Raw genomic sequence first — 12987 nt, 5'->3', positions numbered from 1 at the left:
TATGAGTTTGTGTACAAAACTATTTGTAGTTCTTACAATAGAAGATTTACCATATGACCTGAGAGATTCTGTTTCACCGAAGGTGTGGGATTTTACAGGTGAGGACATTGGATTGATTAGAGGTGTTGAACCTGTGAAGATACAGGTCAAAACTAATGCTGAATTTCCACGAATTCCGTAGTATAAATTGACTCCAGAAACTACGGCTGGAATACGACCTGTGATTGAGTCCATGATTGCACAGGGCATTCTGAAGGAGATAAGATGAAGTCCCTGTAATTCACCTGTAAGGTGACTGCAGAAGCCTAGCGGCAAGTGCAGAATAGTGCAGGATTTGCACAGGGTTAATGAAATTGTGATCTCATGTTGTCCTGTGGTACCGAATCCAGCTGTCATACTATTTGAGATACCATATGAAGCTGAATGGTTCACAGTCATCGATTTGTGCCAAGCATTTTTCTCCATACCATTGCACGAAGATAGCCAGTATATATTTGCGGCTAGGATAGACGATCGTGTTAACATGGTGTAGGATCCCACAGGGGTTCACTGAAAGCCCCTCTATCTTTAGCCAATGTTTGAAAAAGAATCTTGAAGGATTAGTAATGCCCCAAAACTCAGTCCTAGTCCAATATATCGATGACCTATTGGTCGCGTCAGAGACCGAGGATACTTGCAGGATTAATACAGTGGCTTTACTCAATCATTTGGCAGAGAATGGACACAAAGTGCCTCCAAATAAACTCCAATATTGTCAAACAGAAGTGCAGTTTCTGGGACATCGAATTGAGAAGGGAAAACGAAGGGTGCAGTTCGTATCCAGACAATTCTGCAAATGGGAACTCCGAAAAAACACAAAAAGAACTCTGCATGTTTTTTTGGGAATGGTCGGCTATTGTTGACAGTGGATCCCAAACTTTTCCTTACAAGCAAAGCCTCTTTTGAGATTAACTCAAAAAGACATTAGTGATCCGGTACCATGGGATGATGACAGCTTGAGTGGATTCCATGAGCTGAGAGAGAGTCTATGTCGCGCCCCAGCTCTGGGAATGCCAGATTACAATAAAGGGTTTTCGCTCTTTTGTTGTGAAAAAGAAGGTTGTGCATTACCAGTCCTCGTACAGACACATGGAGGTGCCCATAGACCACTGACGCACTTTTTGGCTACATTAGATCCTGTAGCTTCTGCATTGCCCGGATGTCTTAAATTTGTTGCTGCAACAGGTGTCAGCATTGAGAGATGTGAAAGTATAGTAATGGGTCACCCACTTGTGGTATATGTGCCACATTCGGTAGAATTGCTAATCACAAGGACAAAAATGCAACACCTCACAAACAATAGGCTTACAAAATATGAACAAGTCATATTGGCTGCCAAAAATGTGATTTTAAAGCGCTGTACTACTCTAAACCCTGCTACACTGTTACCCCTTCCACAAGAGGAAGGAGAAGATTGTGAAAAGCATGGCTGTCTGGATGTTCCTGAACTGTCTACCAAACCCAGACCTGACATGGTTGAAGAACCACTGCTTGAATCTGATTTGATCCTCTTTGTTGATGGTTCATGTGTAAGAGACAATGAAGGGTATTTGAGAGCAGCTTTTGCTGTATGTACCATTTTGGGAGTGGTCAAAGCTGCCTGTTTAACCAGAGTATATTCTGCTCAGGCGGCCGAAATTGTTCCCCTGACACGTGCCTGTACCATCGCAGATGGGGTTCGAGTGACCATATATATGGACAGCCAATGCGGATTTGGAGTGGTTCACGACTTTGGACAGTTATGGTTTCATAGGCGATTCTTAAAGTCATCAGGATCTCCTATACATAACAGAGAATATGTACATATTTACAGAAACCTAAGGCTATAGCAGTTGTTAAATGTACAGCTCATAGGAAAGGAGAAGATTTTATCACCAAGGGTAATAACTACGCTGATGAAGTAGCTCGTTTTTGTGCACTACATGTTTGTATTGTCAATGGAGGATATGTAGGGGAAAGTGCAGAAGAGACCGAGCTCAGCATGATCTTGGCCGTGGCTGATACATGGGATGAGGTTAAATGATACCAGGATGAGGTCTTAGAGGAGGAAGCAGTGTCATGGGTTAGAGCAGGCTGTAAAAAGAGAGAGAATGGCATTTGGGTATCAACAGATGAAAGGGCAGTATTACAAAACTGTTTATTGAGCCCAATGGCAAGGCAGATTCACTGAGCACTTCATTGTGGAAGAGTTGCCATGGTGCGAGTGTTTAGGCAAACATGGTTCAACCCCCGATTCCGTGTGCATGCTGAAGCAGTTTGTCACAGGTGTGTTACATGTCAGCAAATGAATGTGGGAAAGAGAACCGTGGTTGCAATGAGTCACATTGGAAGATCAGGAGGTCCTTTCAATAGAATACAGTTGGATTTTATTGAGATGCCAAGGTGAAATAGGTTGAGATATGTCTTGGTGATGGTCTGTATCTTTTCACGTTGGGTTGAGGCGTATCCAACCAGGCGATGTGACAGTCTCACAGTGGCAAAACTGCTCTTAAGGGAACTGATACCTCAGTTTGGAATTCCAACCTCAGTGGAAACAGATAGAGGAACACACTTCCATAGCGAACATATGAAATTATTTTGTGCAACTTTAAAAATCGATCAAATATTACATTGCAACCACATGCCTGAGGCTTCTCGGCTAGTGGATCAAATAAATGGCACAATAAAAATGAGGGTGTCAAAGGTGCGTTCATTAACTTCATTGAAATTACCTGATGCGCTCCCCATAGTACTAATGAGCCTGAGTAGTACACCTGACAGGAGAACAGGGCTCCCTCCTCATGAGATATTGATGGGAAGAGCTATGCGACTAACTATGGTGCCAGCTACAGCATTGATAAACATCACATATGATTTGGTTATGGATTATTGTAAGGGACTGGTTGATGTGATAATTCTATGTCCCAATCAAACTGTGGTATCCCGGTGCACTCAATTACTTTAACAAATATTCAAATTGTGATCAAAGTTTAGGATAGGCGCCACATCCGACGCACGTAGTCAAGCCGTGCCTTCAACAATGGTAGACGTGGAGTGCGAAGGGATACTTCTCACAAGGATGTGCACTCAAGTATACTGAAAACCCTGCGGTTTCTTAACAGTTCAAAGAAAAGTTACTGTGATGTAACTCAATAATCATCCGAAAGTTCTTTCAAAATGTATTCCAATGTTTAAATTCACATTGCATCAGGGTCAATTCAGATCTTGAACAATTTGCGTTTTTCCCAATACCCAATGCATTTCGGGTCTATAACAAGGACCCTTCGTCAGGGGTCTGTGAAAAAAAGAATAAAGAATAAAAGAATAATACAGGACCACAATAAATACTCACTCAATAGAGTCTATTAGCAACAATATCAACCTGTGACTTGCGTGAAAATGAAACGTGTTCGTCCAACAAACTAAGAAAACAACGTGCTGCAAACGAATTGCATGAAAAGTGACAGACTGAAAAAAGTGACGGGCTAGAAAACGTGTTCGTGCAACAAACCAAAAAATGCTGAAACCGAGTGTGGTAGGAAGTAACAGAAATATACATGATAGTAGAGCGAATATCGATAGAACCTCACAAGGGAACAGACTTACTGCATGCCTCAACTACAGAATATAACCCACCACCAAGGTGTAAAGCAGCCGAAAGCAAACGAGAAACTTACATCAAAACTGGACGCGGAGCGTCTCGGTGTCAGCATACACAGAATCAGGGTCGTTGGTGAAGTTAAACCAATCGACACCGCGGTTCTAGCGTGTGACGTCTAAGGTCAATCACGGGATCGGAGACTGATGATTAGAAAAACTAAAAACGGACAAAGAAACTACGGGGATAGTTGAGTGAAGAATGAAAGTAAAAAAAACAAAAAATAGTCCAGCGCGTGGTGCCAAACTGATAAGAATCAAATTAAATAAATTAAACCAGTCAAATTAAAATAGAGAGCTTCGAAGTGAAAAGCTGGTCACAGAGACTTGCTGAATACACACATAACAAAAGACATTATGAGAAACCACCAATTTAAAGTTAGGACAACCAATGAAACAGATAAATGAACAAACAACATATTCATATGATTGGACTCAGAACAGTTCATATTGCCAATGTGGTTTAGAGAAAACAAGCATATTCTATCCTGTCATTCATCCCCACGGGTTGGAGAGATTAAAGTTTTTTGATCCAAAAATACTCTGCTTGTAGTCTCTGTTTAACAGGATCCATGTCTCGGCGTTGTGGAATGGCCTCCAAGATCGTACAACGTAATTGTGAAATTTGATGACCCGCTTCTTTCCAGTGGTTGGCCACCGTAGATTTGTTGTTGAAAAGTCTAATGTTACTTTTATGTTCAGTAATGCGCACTTTCAATTTGCGCTCAGTTTGTCCAACATAAACTTTGCCACACGGGCACTTGATAACATAAATAATGTTTTTAGTATCACATGTGCTGGAGTGATGTTGTTGAATTTGATGCCCTTTTGTGGGGTGAGCAAAACTGTTCCCTACAATGACATTACTACAATGTCCACAATTTTGACATCTGGACATGCCCTTAAATTTGATTTTGTCTTTCTTAGGTACATTCAGTATTTCTTTTAAATTCCTTGATTTTTGGAATGCAAAGGTGATCTTTTCATTATAGAGATCCTTGAGATCAGGTTCCATTTGTATTAATGATCAATGCTTATTAATGATGCTTTTGATTCTTAATGCTTCTGTAGAATATTTCAACACACAAACAGTTTTTTTGGATTTGAGGGGAAGCTTTTCTTTGAGCAACATTTCTCTTGCTTTTGCTCGAACTTTTTCAAGGGCCACATTCAAAATTTCTTCTGGGTAACCTCTTAGAAGATATTTATTAGTTTGCGTTTCCCATGCTTCATTTAGATCCGCATCATGAGTGGTGATCCGTTTTAATCTGGTATATTGTGATGTCGGCAAATGTTTTTTTAAGGTCTCTGGGTGGAAACTTTGAAACAAGAGACTTGAGTTTCTATCTGTCTTTTTGATGTGAACTTTAGTGGTAAGCACATTGGTTTGAAGCAACACTTGAACATCTAGAAATGTGATGGTGGATTTTTCTATCGCATAAGGCTGTGGTGGTTGTTACATTGCTGGTGGGGTCTCACGATGCTGAAAAGAATGAAATTACACCAACCTCATCAACAGCAGACATAGAAGAGGGTGCATCAGTTAAGGATAGAGATATGATTAGGGAAACTAGTAGGATGTTACACGTAGATCTATCGAAAGGAGATTTTACTCTGAATGCATATGCTCATTTGTCGTATGAGTATGTGGATACAATGGACGCAAAAGATTGTTATGTGTGTATGCAATTACCCGCATCAGTAGAAGAGGGCATCCAATACCACCACTTATCTTTAACTTATGGCATCACATGTAGTGTGATGCTAAGCATGTTCTACAGCAGAGGTCCTCAAACTTTTGGATGCTGAGACCCCCCTGTCAACATTTTCAAGCGTAAGGACCCCCTCCTGACAAAAATTTCTAAACCTCTAGGTTATGAGGAAGGTGAGGACCAAATTATGCGACAGGCTTGACTAAATAGTGTGAGTAGAAAATGTAAATAATGTTCTGTGATGCTGCGTATTTTGGGGTAGCATTGCTTTATTATTTAGAAATTTTTTAAACACAGTAATACTGAGGAAAGATTTCACCCCATCAGTGCCAGTCTATAACCAAAATACAGCAATTAACATCAGAAAGATGTCTAGTCAACCTCTGTGAAGGGCCTCCCAATCTGCAGGAATAAGCGCTGCCACATTAGAAGCTCACCTGGCCATGGCCGAGAGCAGCAAGGGTGCATTCAAACCGTTGCGGTCTTGTGCAGAGTTAAGCAGTTTACCCATGCCCCTTTCCTCTCACCCCCTTCCTTCCATCCCTCTCTTCTCTCCTCTCCCAACCCCGGATCCCTCTCTCACATTGCAGGCAGATGGTTATTAGCCCCAGGACACCTTTTGGTAACAGTAGCGCACTACAAATGTAAATAAACGGTAGTAGCAGGGGATCCACTAGACCCGAACTTCGGGGGGAAGAGGGGGGCGGGGTTAACACTCCCAGCCAGGGCTTGTCCAAGCACTGGTCGCACACGGTGCAACAGTCTTTCCACCTTCTCCATGAATTCCCTCACTACCACTCACCAACAATACACCTCATCTCTCTATAGCACCTGTCTGACAAACATTTCATTTTTTTATAGCGCTACTCATAGTTTACTCACACTCAGTTCTGTGATGTGCATGGTGATCAGTGTGAGTGCATGGTGATCAGTGTGAGTGCATGGTGATCACTGTGAGTGCATGGTGATTGCTGTGAGTGCATTGTGATTGCTGTGAGTGCATGGTGATCTGTATCGTGCATGGTGATCAGTGTGCGTGCATGGTGATCAGTGTGCGTGCATGGTGATCAGTGTGAGTGCATGGTGATCAGTGTGAGTGCATGGTGATCAGTGTGAGTGCATGGTGATCAGTGTGAGTGCATGGTGATCAGTGTGCATGCATGGTGATCAGTGTGCATGCATGGTGATCAGTGTGAGTGCATTGCCATCTCTGGGAGTGCAGGGTGAACGTGAAAGTGAAGGCGAGAATGAGAAGTGAGTAGTCTGAAAGCAGTGTGCAATCCCAGAAACTTGAAGCGCAGGGTTTCAGATATAAGTTAAAGTATTGCTATAATGGCATTAATTAGGGTTCGAGGGTGGAGGAAATAAATAATGTGCTGATCCTGCAACAAACTTCCAGTCTAATGATTAGGGTTACAGCTCATTATTTTGTTGGCCCAGAAATCAGCAGTCACCTACAGCTGTACTTTTTGCACTTATCTGTGAATACTTAGAACAGCAAATTTAAATAGAAAGCACTTTTAATTGTATTCTAGGGATGCCTCAATGATCCATGACTAATAATTAAAGAGAATAAAGAAGGAAAGTCACATAACTAATTAATACATACTTTTTCATTTATAACTCAATTTAGTGTCAAGAGCAGGTCTCTGCATGACCTTTAAACAACACATAGCAGGCATTTTTCTTTTGGCAACCTAACTTTAGATTTCTTTTCATTAAATGCATTCTCACACTACAGCAGTAAGTGTAAAAGTACAAATGTAAGGAATAGGCAGAGCGGGGGGGGGGTCCCAGGGGGTACTGGAACAATAAAAAAACTAAGCTTAGGTAATCTGTTAACAAAGGCATGTAAATAAGCTAATGGTCTTTAAAGACCTGTGAAAAAACTCTGGCCGGAGATAAGACTCCAGACACTGCCCAGCCGAGGCCCCAGGAGCGCGAGCTGCACTGCAGCAGCCCGGGCTGAGACACAGGATGGGGGAGGAGGGGGGCTGAAGCCCTGGAGGCCAGGGCCGAAGTGACACTGTGAAGGCGCGACCCCCTGTGCATCGCTCCACGGCCCCCCTGGGGGTCGCGCCCCACAGTTTGAAGACCCCTGTTCTACAGTAAGGCCCATTTTGAGTACTATTTCTCCAATTATGATGTGGTTTTCTCAGAAGTTCCAGTTCTAAACTACATGAACAAGCATGATAATTATAAGAAGTACAAAGAATGCCTAAGTATTTTGTGCCTACTATTACATTAGATACTACATATAACCACAGACACAACTTAATATGTATCCTAACTGATATTCAAAGGAAAAGTGTAAATCAGATAGAAGATCGACATAGACAGACCCTATTTAGACCAGATCCAAAGCATAAGGTTATCCCATGGACACAGGAAGAACTTGATCATAAGGCAAAGGGAAGTTTGGGTCTCATAGCTTTGGATTTCCAGCAAAAAGGAAAGTTATGCATTAGGCATCCATCAACTTATTATGACAAACTATTTGTGGGTGAGAGTGATTGTGAACAAATTTTCTTGATTGAGGAAGCAATAAGGAAGGCATTACTGGATAAGTTGACCATAGTACCAAACATATTTTTCGTTTGTGGAAAAAGTGCTTATGTGAAATTGCCTAAGAACTGGTATGGCACCTGCTATTTAGCAGTGATATTTCCCAAAATCTTCCATGTAGAAGACCTAGGGCCCTTAGAGGGAAAAAGCGTTCACAGAGGAAAACGTTGGAGAAATTATTGGAGATATATTTAAAGTCATGATACCCAGTGTGGGTGTAATTTCGAATGATGTGAAAATAAGAAAGTTGGCAACTATAGTTGATAAACTCTCTGTGAATATGGCTCAAATATTTTCACTCATTGATGGAGAGATGGCTTCGATAAGGGCTGTGGTTCTTCAAAATTGACTTGCTTTAGACATTCTCCTAGCAACAGCTGGAAGGGTCTGTAAATTATTGAAAGTCCAACAATGCTGCACGTATATTCCAGACAATAGTTGGGATATACGCAAATATATCAGTAATATTTCAGAAATCCATCAAGATTTGCGTGTCTTGGCTGCAGACGGCCTTTGGGAACAAATTGGCAAGGGATTTGGGAAGATTGGAAGCTGGTTTGGAAGCCTCGGACAAGGTTTAATGGAGAACATCTGGAAACCCATCATAATAGCATTCATTTGTATCATTGTGCTACTGGGAGCCATTAAGGCCTACAAATGGCAAAAGGCACGTAATAATGAAAAGTCCTTGAAGAAACAAGAGCAGCAGTTAGAACGACTGCAGGACAGTCATTATCTGCATCTCAAGGGGTTAGAGAAATTTAGACAGAGACGGAAAGCTACAACTTCTGTTTAGATCGCTCTCTTCTGCAAAGCAAGTAATAAGAGAGTAAAATGTTGGTGCTATGACACTAGTCATAAGGGGGTAACTGATAGAGTGCACACAGCACTCTAAAATGTAGGGGTGCATTATACTCATGGTTTAAAAACATTTATCTATATTATAATGTGTGCAGTGTTTCATGTTTACCGAATGCATTTATTCACCATCGTAAACATAGAATCGTAATGCATATCTTTAAGTAGGATTTATATATATTCGAGACACCATCATTTTTGTATGCTCTTATGCAGAATTATATTATATTCATAATAATGTAATTGTGTGTTAAAGTTGCCTGCACTGTAGGCCCAGAGTTAGAAGTTGTCTACAGTTTAGAAACCCTCAGCTACTGAAGAAATAGTTAAATGTATCTTTGTATGTGCCAGAACAGGATGCTCTCCTCCCATTGCAAGTATAAAGAATTTACCATCATTATTTTTAGTTTAACCCCTTCTGTGCTCATGACGAGCTCAGCTCGTCATGAGGCACAGTGCTTGTGTGCTCATGACGAGCTGAGCTCGTCATGACCACACCCATCTTCATTGACCTCCAGCACAGATAAGAATATCGTGAGCAGCCAAGTTGTTAAGGAGATAACTGGAATGTCTTTGAACAGTCTGAGAAGCGAGAAGGGAGGATATCTTCTGTGCCTGGCCTATCTACACTCCAAGGTCACAAGAAGCAAGGAAGATTTAGTTAAATAAGTCATGGAAAATCACCACAGTCCTGGAGAAGCGAAAAAATTTGTCATGTGATACATTTAGGAGGGGGCTGACTTTATCCTTTTGTATTATGCGCAGGGACGGAAAAAGGGAGACTTCTAGATTTTTGGAAAAGAAGGAGCATCTTAAGAGCGAGCTCCATAGCTTTACGCTATTTCACCCATTTGACATGAGTACTTCTAAGGAAGTCTACACGTGCTGACACCTTTGAGAAATAAGGTAGGGAAACTAGCCAGAGACACCATCAATGAGAGTAGTGTAGGGAAAGACAATTTATGCTTTCCTTCCTAATGAAAAAGGATTTGGATTCTGCCTCCATCTTGGGTTGTGTACTAATCTTTGAGTTTATTATTTGTGTCTCCTATGCCGAATCAATTATATGCGTAGATTTGTCTCTGTATTAATTTTCCTGTACCTATATTCGCTAATACTAAGGTGTGTATACATTCAGTTATTTTTGGCCATATGATAAAACCCATAAACTAGAATTTGGAGTCTGTGGTCTTTAGAGCAGGATTACATTGTAAGTATAATCTTGACATGTTTCTTCCCCTCAACAACTTTCAGAAGGCAAAGAAAAGGCCATCATAGCTAAATTTGGAAGGTAAGGCAAGGGCCAAATTTGGCTTAATCAGTCTCTATGACAGAGCCAGCTGAGTCTCCTCTGCGTAAACCCGGCAGCTCCCTTGCCTCTGGAAATCTTGAGTTTGTTAGGGTGGAATATCTGTTACTAAAGGACAGAACTCTTGCTCACCACATTCGAAGTGATGCCTGATGTTGTTTGCTTATTTGGAAAGATCTTTATACTCCCAAATAAAAAGAGCTTGGTAGGGAAACCAGAAAGGCGCATGAGCATTTTCTAAATGGTAATATATAAATACGCAAGAAACTAGCTAAAGATGTCGCTTAAAAATGAAAAGTCAATTTATAAGGAGGAATTACTATTGGAAATAAAGTAAGAAGTTATCCTCAAGCAACTATGTGAAGCCACATACACCAGCAATCTAAGTAAGAAATTGAAAAAATGAGCAATACAATGATTGGAAATATGTCCAATATTTTGAAACCAGTCTGTAATTTGGCCAGACATTAGGCAATATCTGCACAACTGAACATTGATTAAAAACTAATATATAGATATATGGTCAAACTTATCGTATTTATTTATGAATGCAGTTTTACACACCTTAGACCATTTCTCATTTGTGTAAATAACCTAGCTGCCTGGGAATATTTCATATTATTATACCATTGATATAATTAATTCTTCTACATAGCCTGGAGATAAGGACATATCAATACTTGACAACGCTGTATTTCATGCGCATTTGCATTCTTACTGATGGATCTTTTCATAAACCCATTTTCTCGAGTAAGTAGCGTTTATATGTACAAATTACATAATATACAAACACAAATGCAAGCCAGGGGAACACCTGCACGTTTAAGGGCATTAACAAATCTCTCACAGGTGTTCCCAACCTGAAAATAGATGGTGATGTGTGCCTGTCAAGCACTGGAGTAAATCCGTTTTCAGAGAGGAGAGGCAGCACCTGAATAATTTGGTGAGGTGCAGGGGAATAGTTTTCTCCATAAGACAAAACAAACCAAACAAAACTTATAATTAAAGCAGTCCAAATGCACTAAAGTGCTATATTAGCTCTTTTGGAAACATACATTAACTAATTTTCGGATATGTCCACGCTGACTTTAGTGTACAATTATCGGGACACATTTCTGCCTTTTTGGGTGGATCTGGTCAACATGGGTAAGAATGCAGGATAATTCTTTAGTAATTTCACCTATTATTAACCACTGTTCATTATCATGGAACATGGTGCTGTTTAGAAGTTCAGAAATATTTCGATGTTTTTAAACAAAATAGACCAAACTAGCCTGTTGTCCGGACCAAGTTAGTCTGATGTGATCCTTTAGTGAGATCACAGTCAAAGATTGATTGGATATTACTCCCGGTACCGCTGTGTGTTTTATATGTGCCAAAACCCTCGTTAAATTATTGGCAATTGCATTATTGTTTGTTAAAAAACAACGAAAAAAACAACAAAAAAAGGCACGTTAGCCGAGTGGTTTGCATTTAAGCACTCAGCTCAGCGTGAATGATACAGATTTCCAAAATGAAGGTTTTATTGGCTGGCTGGCATGCAGAGCATGTAATCCATGAAAGCGAGGCAACATTATCCCTCGTTCTAAGCCTAGACATTGAAAACCTATTAAAGTTAAGCTGCGCAGTACATAAACTGTTTACTAATGTAGTACAAAATGTTATACATGGGTCCGATGTCTTTATTCTGAACTGGATCTATTCTAGATGAACCTTTACAGACCACCTTAGAGTTCAGCCCTTCTCTAAGATTACAGGGAAGTCACTTTAGGTGGCTCCAGGGTCCCTCTGTGTCATAGTAGGCTGGCATAATAGCCTTGTCAGAGGACAAGGCTATTAAATCTCACACTGTGAGATTTATGAAAGGTATGAGATTTATAAAAGCTATAAGAAATCCAGCCCTCCTAGCCAGCCACACAGGGGCGGCTCTTCCGCTAAGGCGGAGGAGTGTAGCCCCACTGCTTGCAGAGCAGAATTTTTTATACAATTAAATGATAATAACCTTGTATTATCATTTTATTTTTCTTTGCTAAAGGGCTGGGTTGGGACGGGGGTGAGAGGGGGTGGAGTGGTTTGCACACTCCTTGTGTCCATGACTGCTTGACCCTCCGCCTCGAGCCGGCCAAACAGTCATGTGCACTTTGCATCTTACCCACCAGGCTGTAATGCACAGCCTGCTGAGGAACATGTACAGGCTCCCTGTCCCCGACTGTGTGCCAATTCACAGTGCTCAGACCAATCACAGGCCTGCATTGCAGCGTTATAATGGAGTGTTGTGGTTGGCTATGAAAAGCCTGGGTGCTCCCTGGTTAGTACCTGCCAAGATGAGCGACAAAGCGATGGAGAGACGATGGCCATTTAAAACGTAATTGTCTTTTAAAAAAAAATTTATTTTCCAACCCTCCGTGCCCCGCCACACCCGTTCCCTGCCAGCGGCCACTGCAGCCACAGATTGCTATTCCTGATTGTATGAGAAAATTTAGATTGCAGCCCAACCAAGTCCCACAAACTTTTGTCCTCTCATAACCTTACTTTTGAGTCCTGCCCCAAGAAAAGAATGTTTGCCACCAACCTTTCTATGGTCAGCAGATCACGCTCTCAGTGTGGGTCTGTCATTTGACAGCAAAATGTGTTCTGGGAGTTGTAGTCATGTGTTGCTTCCATTAAACCAGTTGGACATACGCACCAGATAACTGCGATTGATGACTATTTTACTATTAAAAGCTTTTGCACAGATATTCACATTAATCTGCAGCATGCATACATATTCACTGTGGGACATTCACTTTAAGTTGACCATAGATAATGTCGAACAGAATTTAAAATGTCTCACATCTGGTTGCCATCCATCTTTCTCTGCGTGTTGCG

Source organism: Lissotriton vulgaris, chromosome 5 (genome assembly GCF_964263255.1).
Source record: "Lissotriton vulgaris chromosome 5, aLisVul1.2, whole genome shotgun sequence".
NCBI classification, from domain to species: Eukaryota; Metazoa; Chordata; class Amphibia; order Caudata; family Salamandridae; genus Lissotriton; species Lissotriton vulgaris.
This window is presented reverse-complemented; position numbering follows the sequence as displayed.